Genomic DNA, 15,564 nt, shown 5'->3' on the forward strand with positions numbered 1-15,564 from the left:
TTATGGCTAGAATCGGCTCTAGCCGCTTTAGATGATCGAAAGATATCTTTTTCTTGGTGCCACTCATGTGAGTGGGAGGCTGTGTTATCAATGATTTTGTGAGCTTCGGTTGCGGTTTTTTTCATAATGGAACCACCAGCTGTTATGTCGATGTCTTTTCGTGTAGCAATGTCGCATCCTTGGTAGAATATTTGTACTATTTGATAAGTATCTAAACCGTGTTGAGGACATCCTCTCAACAACTTTTCGAATCTTGTCCACGCCTCATATAGAGTTTCATTTGGCTTTTGTATGAACGTAACAATTTCTCCTTGAAGTCTCACGGCTTTAGATGCCGGAAAGAATTGTTTAAGAAATTTTTCAACTAAGACATCCCATGTGTCAATCGCCCCTTCAGGTAACGATTCTAAGCAATCTTTGGCTTCTCCCTTTAAAGTCCAGGGAAATAACATGAGATAGATCTGTTCATCCTCAACTTCTCTGATTTTGAATAGAGTACAGATCCTATTAAAGGTTCGAAGATGTTCGTTTGGATCTTCTTTTGGCGTACCACTATATTGGCATTGATTAGTTACCATGTGTAGGATTTGTCCTTTGATTTCATAATCTGACGCATTAATGTCTGGCTTAATAATGGCGTGACCTTGGCCAGTGCGTGTGGCTCTCATTCGATCTTCCATACTTAGAGGTTCCGTTATTTCCATATTTGAATTTGTTGAATCTGAATCACTAGAGGATTCTGAAATGGTTTCTTCCTTGACAATCTCTGGATGAGTAATTTGTGGTTCCGGAGGAATGATTAGTGGTTCAGGATCTCTGAATTGTCCTTGAATATTCTCCGGATTCTCAATTGTGAAATCGGGTTCAAAAGATGAATTATCGGAAATTTGAATTGGAGTACTTGTTCGACTAGATGATGATTTTAAAGAAAAATCAACGACGATAATATTGGCTAGATGTCTTGATCTGGTTACAGGTGGTGAATATTTTGCTTGGTGCATTCACAGAATATCCTATTAGTTATAAAAATAAAAAAAAAATTATATAAGTTATCAAATTAATAGACTTTTCTGATTTTGCCCACGTTTCGAATAGCCAAAAGATGCAGCAGGTAGCCAGGACCCTTTAAATCGGAAGCCCACAACTCGCCACTAACAAATCCAACTATTACTACGAACCAGAAAATTTTGGATGTCTATCAATTTAACCACTTAAAACAATTTTTCGTCGAAATTTTGAAATAAAAATCTATGTCCTAAAAACTAGAGCGTCGAGAAATAAGAAAGAAAAAGAGCGCGTCGAAAAATGTCGAAAAATAAAAGGTCGAAAAATAAGAAAATTGTAGCGCGTCGAAAATTAAAAAGGGATTCTAAACGAAAAACGGGAATTACTTAAAAGGATACTAAAATTTTAACACGGCGTCGCAAAATTTTAAGGCACCTAAATCTTAGTCTAAAGAAAAAGCACTTAAGGGATTTTACGTCAAAGCCTAAAAATCTAAAAGTATAAAAATAACTATGGCAAAACTAAACTTAATACTAAAAGTTGTGACTAGAGTCTAAAAATCTAAAGGTAATAAAACTTAAATTATTTTTTTTTTAATTTTATAGACAAAATCTTAAAAATATATTTTTTTAAATAATTTTTTTTTTAATTTTTTACGAAATTAATAATTTTTTTTTAAATTATTATTTTATTTTATTTTTTTACGTATTAATATTTTTTAATATTTTTTTTAAATATTTTTTTAAAAAATTTTTATTTTATTTTTATTTTTTAAAAAACGAGATTTTTTTATTATTATTATTTTTAAATTTTATTTTATTTATTTTATTTTTTTTTTATTTTTCAATTTTATTTTTCAATTTTATTTTTTTTAATTTTTTTAACTTAAAAAAATAGAAAAGCAAAAACTCTTTAATTGTTTTTTTAATTTATTTACTATTCATTGAATAGTAAATGAAACGAAATTAATTAATTTATTATTCACATGAAAGCGACATAATAGAAATTATTAATTATAAGTTACATAATATACCCCTGAAATATTTAATAAATACGACTTTTTAAAACTTTACGATTCAAATTTAATTCATAATTATTATTATATTATTATATTTTATTTCAATATTATTATATTATTATATTTATTAAATTATTATATTTTAATTAATATATCTTTAATCAGTCAAAAACTAAAAAAAAAATTAAATACCCCGTGAAGACACAAAAAGTGTCCCCGGCAGCGGCGCCAAAAACTTGATGTGTTCTAGAGGGTGTGTATGAAACGGCTATCAGTTTTATATTTATTTACTACAGGAAATCACCTAAATTAAACTAAAACACAAAAGGCAAGTATACCTATCGTGTAATAATATAGCTAAGGTAAAGTCCGAGAGGTCGATCCGTGGACACTATTATTGGGTGTCTTACTAGGTCAAATTAGTTAATTAAGTAGTTAAACTAGATTTAGTAATATATAGTAATTATAGGTAACTTTGAGGTGATTTACCGTTTAATGACCGGTTTGTCGATTTTATATTTTTAAGCGTAAAGATAAATGACAATAATTAAAGTACGTAAAATAAATAAATGACGATAAATAAAATAACAATAAATAAAATTGCGATAGAATATGAAATAAAATGATTATGCTTATTTAAACTTCCGTAATCATGATGTTTGACGTTTGATTTTAATTAATTGTTACCCGGGTTAATTGTCCTTTGTCCTGGTTTATTTGATACCTATCTGGTTTTGTCCATAATAGTCAACTGGTCATAAATATAAAGTGCGAGTGTCCTCGTAAAATTACCCTTATACCCGAAGTCAAATATTCCCACTAATTAAGGATTTAAACTGTGAACCAGTTATCACTTCTGTCAACAATTACACCAGTTATCACTCTAAGTAATCCACCCGTGTTTTGATTAGATATGAATATTAATTTACCCACTTGATCAGTTTATATAATCAATTACCCAACCCGAATAATTAATTAAATGATTATAATAGATTCCATATGAACGTCACTAAATAGGATAAACATAATCATTATTAATTATTAGATTAATTAATTTGAAGATAGGTTCGACAGACTCCAATAAGTTATCACTCAATTAGACAATACCCCCCATCTATTAATAGTCAATAGTCCAATTTCCACAAGTATCGGTCTTTTGCCCAAACCTTAATTATGGTCCAAAGTTCAATAACCCCGTCTTAGTATTTAGTCAAACATCACGATTACTTCGACTTAAATAAGAATAATAATAACTTAGTTACGAGACATTAATTTAAAAAGGAAGAACATAGCTTACAGTGATTATTTTCGCGTAGCGTTACACGGACAGAGTTTCGACTTTAAAACCCGTAAAACATTTCTTACAATAACCCAATTATTATTAATCTTAACTTAAACTTAAAATTATAAATATAAATTACATATAGGGAGAAAGAAAGATTGAAAAAGGTGTGTCCATTGGTGTTGATTCCTCCGTCTATTTATAGCAAAAGTAATCACTATTCCAAGTTTGAAAATTTGTTGATGTCCGTGATTGAATGTTGTCCATATTGATTTGGATGATTGAATTCTTCAAAGTTAGATTTATACGGAGAATTATTATTTATATTATATTATATTATTATTATTATTATTATTATTATATTATTATTATTATTATGAATTATATATATTATATTATATTCTTGTGCATAGTTGACTTGTAATTTTAGCTTCGTTGAGTCGTACGTTGATAGTTGGTTCATGTCTCAGTTCCGGATTTTCGAACGCCTTTTCGTATGCTTAGATATCTTGTACTTTGCGTTCCGCGACTTGTACTTTTATAATTTTTAGACGTTTCTTATCAATAAATGGAACCACTTGGATTGTATCTTGTACATTTGAGCTTTTTGGTCATTTGCGTCTTCAAATCGTTGTTTTCTTCTTTTGTCTTCGCACTTATTTATTTAAACGAGTATTACATAAAAATAAAACAATAGTAACTAAAAGCTTTACATATTGGAAGGATATTGATACTAAATATATGTTCATTTATCAGGGTGTTAAACCCGGTAGCTACCTTTAGAATTCGCGTGAATTAGGGGCCATACCCGTTTCCTAATTCTTAAGTTACCAAGCTATAATAATCAGGGGAAAATATTCACATCAATTAGTGGCAATTATAACGTCCAACTAATTCAATAATAATCAACAGAACTTCTGTCTGCATAATAATTCATTCGAGGAATGTTTTGCTTGTGTCTATCTCGTCAAACATTTATAAAAGCATCTTGTGACACCGCTATTTTTTTATATGTGGCGGAAGCATTTATTTATTAATTACCAAATACACTTTAACAGTGTCACGTGACAACATAACAAAGTATATGTTTTAAACGGAAAAGACGTAATTACATTCAGTTTACAAAAGAACACAGTTCATATGATAAAAGACTTCATCAGAGTTAAACACTGTCAAACATAACATTATCATGCCCATCTTCTCCCAAAAGCGATATCTACAAAGTTACAACCTGCAAGGAGGAGATGGAGGGGAATTAGCACGAAGCTAAGTGAGTACGACTAAATACAGGCAATAGTGTAACATCCCGCATTTTTCCGTTAAATTTATTTTTAACACTATCTTTTTTTTTAAATAATATCTTTCGTTATTTAAATTCGTAGTTTCCGTTGACTAACGTTCATAATATTCCCGTTAATGAATTATAACATCACTCGTTTACTCGAGCGTTTTTAAAATATTCGTTTGGTTAATTTCCGCACCCGCTTTAAAACTTGAGGGACCGAACTTGCCAAGGGATCAAACTAGTTGACTAGGTCAACTAGTCAATCCCACCACCACCACTCATTATCTACCACTTTATTTTTTCATTTTCTTAACACTTTCACTATTTTCTCTCAAATCCTCTCAACAAAGATCATCATTCAAATCCGAATCAATAAGCAAACATCAAAACAAATTACATTTTCGTGATCCTCTCTTCATCCTCTACATTTTGGTACCAATTTCATCTCGTTTGGGTAACATTTCTAAAACTCTAGATTTCTCTAAATTCGTGTTTTTGACTTGAAATGGTGTTAGTTAGTGTCTATGGCTCTTGTATAATATGAATATATGTTTTATTTGCTCGATTCATTGTCTTAAGTAACTAGTTTGAACATTTTAAATGGGTGTGCTTAATCTTTGATTTTGGATGAGTTAATGTTGTTAAATTGTTAAAGTTCATGTTTTAAATGTGTTACTAGTATCACTAGCTTCGTTTTGATGCGTAGATTGAGTAAGAAAACTTCAAGAACATGATTATTGATTTTTGTGAATTTTGGTTAGGGTTTGATAGACTTAAAACGAACTTTTGATGTTTCGAATACCATGAAATGTTATTAGTAAGTGTTTAGTTGTAATGTATGTTTCATTACCTTCAAAACGGCATATCATATGTGTGAATTGGATTCCCGAATCTAGAAATGCATTTTGTAAACTTGAAACGATGATTTTGAACATTTAATGATCACTTGACGAGATTTCGGCTATTGTAAATGTTGTTTTTGCTTGATGAAAAGTGGTTAGTTGTATTCCTTATCAAAATACCTTTCCAACGATATAAGATACTTGTTTTGGATGTTTACAGTTTATGATTTATGTGTATTTGAAGTTGGATTCGTGCTTCAGAGTGAAAACTGCCAGACTTGCTGATCAGTTAAATGGAGCGGCGCGCCAAATATGGAGCGGCGCGCCATTTGGGTCTGTCCCAACTACTTTTTGTTTTTCACGTTTTCTCCCCCGCTTACTCGTAACTCCGATTAACATGAAACTTGGCAAACATGTTTATATATACTTTTAAATCATGGTAAAATTGTCGAATACCCGACCCGACCCCGTTGACTTTGACTTTGACCAAGTTTGACTTTTAGTCAAACTTAACCAAACACTTATGCAATCGTTTTAAACGTATTTTATACTTGATTCTTGCATGAAACTTGACAACGTGATTCACATGCTTTACTAATCGAGTCGTAACGAGTCATAGGACTAATTGAACACATTTCGCCCGACCTTGTGTCGTAACCAGTTAATTGATACAACTTACTTGTTTAGGTCAAGGCTAAGCAACTATCATGCACACGTTTACCTTGTGAAGTACTTTTATATTCGTGCACTCGAGGTTAGATCATAGTCCCATCTTTCAACAACTTTTATGCTTTAAACTATGGGATGAGAAACATATACGTATCATACTTTTACACTTTGAACACAAGTACGAAAACGAACATTCCACGTACGGGTTTGAAAAAAAAGCCTCAATTCAATTATCATTAGTTACACTTGCAGGGTGTAAACGAGAACTTATATTATGTGATCACATGGGCTTGACGAGCCTCATTCGGACGGTTCGCTACCGTTAGCGGATGAAATATATTTTCGAGTATAGTGTATGTTCTAACACTACGTAACAGGGTACAAAACAGTTAAGTTTGTTAATTGGGTGCCCGCGATACAAACAACAACTTTGGAATGCAAATTATTTTGATAATAAACTTATATTAAATCTTGTGGTTCAAATACAACGTTTACTAAAACACCTATGATTTCACCAACGTTTTTCGTTGACAGTTTTCTATATGTTTCTCAGGTTCATACATGGCTATTTGATACATGCTTTCGCGTACACTCATACTTGCTTGGATTCAAGCATACATGCATACACTCTGATTTCTTGCTTGGGGTCAAGCATACATACATACATACGCTAGTGATAGCACCTTTGGATTCTAACTTTTGTTTACATACTTACACTATTTATAGCAACCGTGATTTTCAACTTATATTATGTCGCAAGTTTATTTCATTTATACATTATACTTTTGTAAACTTAAACTTGTTGTCGAACCGTTTGGTAAACTAAACTTTGCAAGTCTTGTACTTTTCAAATGAATGCCACATAATTTTGGTCAAACGAGTCTCATATAGGGACTACGACCACGTAACGGGACCTAAGTTAGCGGCGCCGTCAATGACGATTTTGTCGGGTCGCTACAGATGGTATCAGAGCGTTGGTTGTAGGGAACTAGGATATGCATTAGTGTGTCTGATAGAGTCGTTAGGACGCATTAGTGAGTCTAGACTACAACTGGATAGTTAGCCATTGCATTCTGACCTACATTTGCTATAGATAGCACTTACTTGACTACTTGTGCATTATACTTGAATCATTCTTAGGCAAACTTTTTAATGTTACCAAGTTTTCATCATACGAACTCGTATTCTGCAACTTTCTGGTAACACACGTAAATTCAAGATTCATACGCATAAGGATGACGACGACTTCATTAGTCACACTGGTTCGGGAACTATGTCTCCCATGTTGTTATTCGCTGCCATTTCAATTTACTATTGGTGTCACACCGGTGTTCCTTGCTATCTACCACTTCTTGTTACTACCATCACTACTCTAGGTGAGTGTCGTCATCACTATTTATCACTACGGTTGCGTACTACTCGTTATCATGATTCGTTACTCTTTTCATACCTAAATACATTATTGTTTGACTTGAACCGCATTGACGTGAACAATCATTTATACACTTCCCTCGGGGAACGCTTCTTTAGAGTTGCACTAATTCTTTCGATTCAATACAAGTCACGTTAGTGATGTCACTATACTTTGTACATTTTAAATCTTCACGATTATACGAACTTGAGTCTATGGAGTGATGTGGGAATGGAGGTATGAGTTAGTATAATATAACGACACTCGATCAAAGTGGTTATATTATAGTAAGTCATACCAAAGTTCTAATGACACGTGATGGTGGTTGGACTCGATCAACCTAATCACCACCATGTGCCATGTACATGACTTCATTTTTCTTGTTTGAACATCCGAAAACTCCGAGAATACTGATAACAATCATACCAGGGACACATCTTCGATTATTGTCGAACCATATTTATGCTTCCGAATGAATGACAAATTCCTTCGACTTCAACCATATGTTACACGTGTATACTATCTCGTTTTCGCACAATTTTATCGACGAACTACAATATGCTTGATATTCTCACATCGAGGCGGAAACTTCTCTCACATCACACTCGTACTTCCGTACGAGGAAATCTTTATTCTAAATTCTCAAAGGAGAGAGAGACTCGTCACGTTATACTAGTATTCACCACGAGGGTGAATAATCCTAAAGAACGTTTTTAGAAACCGATAAATCTTCCGCGGCGCAAAATTCTTGAGAAACAGAAACTTGTTCCAACAAACGTTTTCAAGTCCTAACAACTTTTTCAAATATACCTTAAAGAAATGTACCTCGTTTAGGATCGAGATCCTCGTTTCACTTCTAGAATTCGGAGTGCCTTACAAAAAGCCTCGGGACCACCTTTAAACATGGGTACCGCGTATCATCCACAAACCGACGGACCAAGCAAACACATGATTCAAACTTTGGAAACCATAATACGAGTTTGCGTTATCAACTACAAATTTACTTGAGAAAAGTTTTTGCCTTTAACCAAATTCTCTTACAACGATGGTTATCATTCAAGTCTTAACGTCACACCTTTTGAAATCTTATATGACCGGAAACGTCATTCTCCTTTTGTAGAACCAAGTAAATGATAATCAAGTCACCGGACCCGGACTCATTCATGGAGTAACTGTTAAAATCGTTCCAATCCGAGAAAGGCTCGAGACGGCCCGTAGTCGCCAAAGGAGCTATGCCAATGTTAGACGTAAACCTTTCGAATTCCATGTGGGAAACCACGTAACGTTAAAAGTCACACCTTGAAAAGGTGTAGTCCGTTTCGGAAACGTAGAAAGCTAACTCCGCGATATTTTTTAGTCCTTTTGAAATCTTGGGGCGTTGCTTACCGCTTCGAAAAGGTGTGCCCGTTGCTTACCGTTTCGAACTTCCGACTCAAACAAATTCCTTTCATCCTACATTCTTTGTATCAAACTTAAAGGCGTGTCTTGCGAAACAAGAACTTATTATCCTCTTCGATGAACTTACTATCAACGATAAACTTCACTTCCTAGTAGGACCGGTTGAAACTATAAATCGTGAAACCAAACTTTAAACCAACGTAAAATCCCGACTGTCAAAGTTCGTTGAAATGCCCAAGGAAGTACCTTCACATATCCGTAGAATTTGCAACGCAAGGTTTCGAAAAAGAAACAACAACTACTACTTCCAACTAAATTTCGCGACGAATTTTATTTTAAGGTGTAGGTAATGTAACATCCCGCGTTTTTCCGTTAAATTTATTTTTAACACTATCTTTTTTTTAAAAATAATATCTTTCGTTATTTAAATTCGTAGTTTTCGTTGACTAACGTTCATAATATTCCCGTTAATTAATTATAACACCACTTGTTTACTCGAGCGTTTTTAAAATATTCGTTTGGTTAATTCCCGCACCCGCATTAAAACTTGAGGGACCGAACTTGCCAAGGGATCAAACTAGTTGACTAGGTCAACTAGTCAATCCCACCACCACCACTCATTATCCACCACTTTCTTTTTTCATTTTCTTAACACTTTCACCATTTTCTCTCAAATCCTCTCAACAAAGATCATCATCCAAATCCGAATCAAGAAGCAAACATCAAAACAAATTACATTTTTGTGATCCTCTCTTCATCCTCTACATTTTGGTACCAATTTCATCTCGTTTGGGTAACATTTCTAAAACTCTAGATTTCTCTAAATTCGTGTTTTTGACTTGAAATGGTGTTAGTTAGTGTATATGGCTCGTGTATAACATGAATATATGTTTTGTTTGCTCGATTCGTTGTCTTGAGTAACTAGTTTGAACATTTGAAATGGGTGTGCTTAATCTTTGATTTTGGATGAGTTAATGTTGTTAAATTGTTAAAGTTCAAGTTGTAAATGTGTTACTAGTATCACTAGCTTCGTTTTGATGCGTAGGTTGAGTAAGAAAACTTCAAGAACATGATTATTGATTTTTGTGAATTTTGGTTAGGGTTTGATAGACTTAAAATGAACTTTTGATGTTTCGAATGCCATGAAATGTTATTAATAAGTGTTTAGTTGTAATGTATGTTTCATTACCTTCAAAACAGCATATCATATATGTGAATTGGATTCCCGAATCTAGAAATGCATTTTTTAAACTTGAAACGATAATTTTGAACATTTAATGATCACTTGATGAGATTTCGGCTATTGTAAATGATGTTTTTGCTTGATGAAAAGTGGTTAGTTGTATTTCTTATCAAAATACCTTTCCAACGATATAAGATACTTGTTTTAGATGTTTACGGTTTATGATTTATGTGTATTTGAAGTTGGATTCGTGCTTAATAGTGAAAACTGCCAGACTTGCTGATGAGTTAAATGGAGCGGCGCGCCAAATATGGAGCGGCGAGCCATTTGGGTCTGTCCCAACTACTTTTTGTTTTTCACGTTTTCACCCCCGCTTACTCGTAACTCCGATTAACATGAAACTTGGCAAACATGTTTATATATACTTTTAAATCATGGGAAAATTGTCGGATACCCGACCCCACCCCGTTGACTTTGACTTTGACTTTGACCAAGTTTGACTTTTAGTCAAACTTAACCAAACACTTATGCAATCGTTTTAAGCGTATTTTATACTTGATTCTTGCATGAAACTTGACAACGTGATTCACATGCTATACTAATCGAGTCGTAACGAGCCATAGGACTAATTAAACACATTTCGCCCGACCTTGTGTCGTAACCGGTTAATTGATACAACTTACTTGTTTAGGTCAAGGCTAAGCAACTATCATGCACACGTTTACCTTGTGAAGTACTTTTATACTCGTGCACTCGAGGTGAGATCATAGTCCCATCTTTCAACAACTTTTATGCTTTAAACTATGGGATGAGAAACATATACGTATCATACTTTTACACTTTGAACACAAGTACAAAACGAACATTAAATGTACGGGTTTGAATAAAAAGCCTCAAATCAATTATCATTAGTTACACTTGCAGGGTGTAAACGAGAACTTATATTATGTGATCACATGGGCTTGACGAGCCTCATTCAGACGGTTCGCTACCGTTAGCGGATGAAATATATTTTCGAGTATAGTGTATGTTCTAACACTACGTAACAGGGTACAAAACAGTTAAGTTTGATAATTGGGTGCCCACGATACAAACAACAACTTTGGAATGCAAATGATTTTGATAATCATCTTATATTAAATCTTGTGGTTCAAATACAACGTTTACTAAAACACCTATGATTTCGCCAACGTTTTTCGTTGATAGTTTTCTATATGTTTCTCAGGTTCATACATGGCTATTTGATACATGCTTCCGCGTACACTCATACTTGCTTGGAGTCAAGCATACATGCATACACTCTGATTTCTTGCTTGGGGTCAAGCATACATACATACATACGCTAGTGATAGCACCTTTGGATTCAAACTTTTGTTTACATACTTACGCTATTTATAGCAACCGTGATTTTCAACTTATACTATGTCTTAAGTTTATTTCATTTATACATTATACTTTTGTAAACTTAAACTTGTTGTCGAACCGTTTGGAAAACTAAACTTTGCAAGTCTTGTACTTTTCAAATGAATGCGACATAATTTTGGTCAAACAAGTCTCATATAGTGAAATGCCCCGTCCTAATCCATCTGGACGAAGTCTTCAATAGTTGGTCCCATTGCGAGGTTCTGACCTCTATATGCCAAGAACGACTCCATGTAATATGAGCAAATGCACAGCGGAAGATTTCTTTCATACCTGAGAATAAACATGCTTTAAAGTGTCAACCAAAAGGTTGGTGAGTTCATAAGTTTATCATAAAACAATAAAAATTCTGTAATTTTGATAGACCACAAGATTTAAATGTTGCATGGTACAAGTGGGCCCGAATCCTATACCCACCTGTAATGTACATGCGATATCTTTTAAATACAATACACCTTTCTTGTGTACGCAATCCATTTTTCATAAATCTTAGTAACCGTACACATATCTCGTGCACAAAAACTAATACACATAACCTGTGTATAAAAATCATTCTCTCGATACATAAAATTCACATCAATTGGTGGCAATTATCATGTCCACATAATTCAATGGTGGCAATTATCATGTCCACATAATTCAATGGTGGCAATTATCACGTCCACATAATTCAATGGTGGCAATTATCATGTCCACATAATTCAACAATAATCCGCAGAACTTCTGTCTGCATAATAATTCATTCGAGGAATGTTTTGCTTGTGTCTATCTCGTCAAACATTTATAAAAGCATTTCATGTATTCGCAGTTCAAAGCATATTTCAAAAGCATTTAATAAAGCAGTTGTAAAAACAGTGAATGCATTCTCAGTCCCAAAAATGTAAAGAGTAAAAGAGAATCAAATGAACTCACCTAATGTATTTTGTAGTAAAAATACATATGACTATATTGAATGACACAGGGTTGGCCTCGGATTCACGAACCTATATCATTTATATATATATTAACGCATATAGTGGCAATCGAACAATGTATATATTATTAGTGATTTAATTGTTATTTTAATTATGTGTTTCATATATAACCTAACTAATTATATCTATTAATATAAAATATTAATATAGTTATGTCAGATGTAGTAAATGTAGTTTTATATAATTATGAGTTATTCGATAAAATAATATTGATAATAATAAATAAAAAGCTATTTTATTTTATAATAATAGTAGTAATCATAACAAAAATAATAGTTTTTATAAAAGTGATACTTTTAATGATAATGATAAAAATGATAACTTTAATAAAAAAAGAAAGATACTTTTAAGAAAATGTTAATTTAAATATTAATAATAATAATAATAATTACTAATAACAATACTAATAATAATAATAATAATAATAATAATAATATAATAATAATAATAATAATAATAATAATAATAATAATAATAAAATTAATGATAACAATAATAATAATAATGTTAAGTGATAAGTAAACTACCTCAAAAGAGTAGCCCCTAAAAATATGCCCAAGTCCGGGTTTGAACCCACGACGTCCCACTAACCCGATAACGCCTTTAACCACTCTGCCATTTCAATTTTTCTGTAAATCTCCCTAGCTTAATTTTATTTAACCCTTAATATTTTGTTCTATCTTCTTCTAAAACCCAAAACATAATCGTGACTTATTCATATTCATAATATTTTGTATCATCATCATTCATCATCTTATTTTTGCTATCATTATCATATTCATCTTCATGCTTTATCATCCTCATACCATATCTTTAACATTATCTATCATAACCTCACCATTATCACGTCTTTTAAAATCATCATAACTTTGTAATAGTATCATAGTTTCATTAACTTAATGTTATCACTTGCAGATGATAGAGCTTGTCACTAGCAAAGTCGGTAGTCATGATCTGTCCCATGATTGTCTCGGCCCAATAGCAATTTTACAAGCCCGAAAATTCACAAGTCCAATTATAACCTACTAGTAGCCCAGTCCACAAAAGTTTAATCGATCCCAGTACTTTAATCGCAAAAAAAAAATCTCGGTTCCTTTTTCTATTTATAATCTAGTGGGGTTATTGTAATTGTCGGCCAGCATAAAAAAATTTAGCAGCCATTTAATAGTCGATTAATAAATAAATAAAAAAACAGGTGACCTCATTGTCCACTTTACTAGTTTAGAAAAGGGATTACTAAAATAATTCAAACTTACTCGACGCCTTTGTTTCTCACTAGTTTCGACTCCTTTTGTCTGCCATGTGATATTTGGCTCCACATATCATATACAACAAAACCACTTACGGAGTACAATAAATTATGTGGCAAGTGGGTTTAGTTTAATACTTATATGGAAGCAACTAGTGATCTAGTAACAACCCTCAATTCTACGTCCCTCTTCATCATCATGTATTATATTTATAAACTTCCATCATCATTTCACAACATCATTGAGGATAATATGCTTCACTAAAAAAAAAGAACGTCCCTTAAATGGCTCCTTTTTGTAGGCCTCAAAAAGAAAAAGAAAGGTGGAACAACATCTTTTGAGTTGTAACATTAAACAATCAATCAAGTGGTGGTATATATTTTTGTCGATAAAATTGATAACTTATCTTTGTTTGGCAGTTGGGAATCGAAGCAAGAAACAGAAGAAAAGGTTGTAGGTTGTAGTAGGATTTAATTCTCAACCGGGACATAAACAGAAAGAAAGAAGAAATTGAGGTGGCGATTAAAAAGGTAAAAGAGGGTGTTAGTGGTGAAGGTGATGGGTTCCCAAAGGTGGTCGATTGTGGTGAAGGGTGGTTTTCTCGGACTAGGAGACATCTACAACTTCTTCGATGGCGTTTTGGGTTTGACAGTGAATGGAAAATATATTCAATGTAGTAATCTAGGATGGCAATAAAAATAATGAATGGTTTCGCTGCATAAAATAAAATAAATGGGTTTCGAAATTCGAATAACGATAGAACCCGTATAGCACTCTGTGAGGTAGTTTGTTGTCATCAACAATAACGCGTTCGAGTAGCATAATGAATCGAAATGAAAACTGTGGCGGGTGAGGTTGTGAGTGTTTATTACTTGTATGTATATGTATATATCTATGCATATATAACATATAAGAGTATAAATGGGTTCAGTGGATGATGAAAGGAAAGAACAAACAGAGTACCCTTGTTAATCATATAATTCACGGGATATGAAACTATTAGACCTACTACTCAATCAGATACAGGTTAAAGTTGAAATAGATATCGGATTTAACAGAAGTTGTACTCTTATTTTTATATTTTTGTTTAATAAATATTAATAATTAATAAATATATTATTAATTATAATATTAATAATAATAATAATAATTATATTGGCAACAATAACTATAATCATAATAATAATAATAATGAAATGATAATAATAATGTTATTAAGGATAACAATAACAATTATATTACTTTCAATATAATAATAATAACATTATATAATAATTTACATGTATTTAATTTTATAACTATATATAATACTGACATATTAATATTCATAATACTGATATTAATATTAATATTTATATTAATTTTAATGAAAGTAATAATAATATTATTAATATAATAACTATAACCATCTTAAAATTCTGGTTAATACTAACACTAATGTTAATAATGATATTTTTAAATTACAACTAAATTATGATCTTTAACCATTCTTATAAATCTTTATTTTGATAATCATAACCTTAAAATTATGACAATGATACTAATGTTAGTAATTCTAATATTGTTATTAATATTAGTAGTAATAATAAAAGTAATAATAATATTACTACAACATCTATATTTTATACTTGCAATTACATTTAGCATAAAAAAAATGTTACAATTTATTAATTATATCATAATTACTAATTATATAATATATATAATAACATATTTTAAATATTTAATATTTATAATTTTTATATATATTACAATATATATAATACTACTTATGTATAGAATTTATATCTATTCATTTTAGTAGTAACTTAATTATTCTATATAT

At 31.9% G+C, this 15,564-nt stretch overlaps 1 non-coding gene across 1 annotated transcript; it reads left to right on the top strand.

Moving 5' to 3' along the window:
• Nucleotides 1–213: 213 nt before the first annotated feature.
• On the top strand, nucleotides 214–320 carry LOC139874089 (small nucleolar RNA R71). The gene has a single exon (XR_011767793.1). It is a non-coding gene; the product is annotated as a small nucleolar RNA R71 (small nucleolar RNA).
• Nucleotides 321–15,564: the final 15,244 nt, after the last annotated feature.

This window comes from Rutidosis leptorrhynchoides, chromosome 10 (genome assembly GCF_046630445.1).
Source record: "Rutidosis leptorrhynchoides isolate AG116_Rl617_1_P2 chromosome 10, CSIRO_AGI_Rlap_v1, whole genome shotgun sequence".
Lineage (NCBI taxonomy): Eukaryota > Viridiplantae > Streptophyta > Magnoliopsida > Asterales > Asteraceae > Rutidosis > Rutidosis leptorrhynchoides.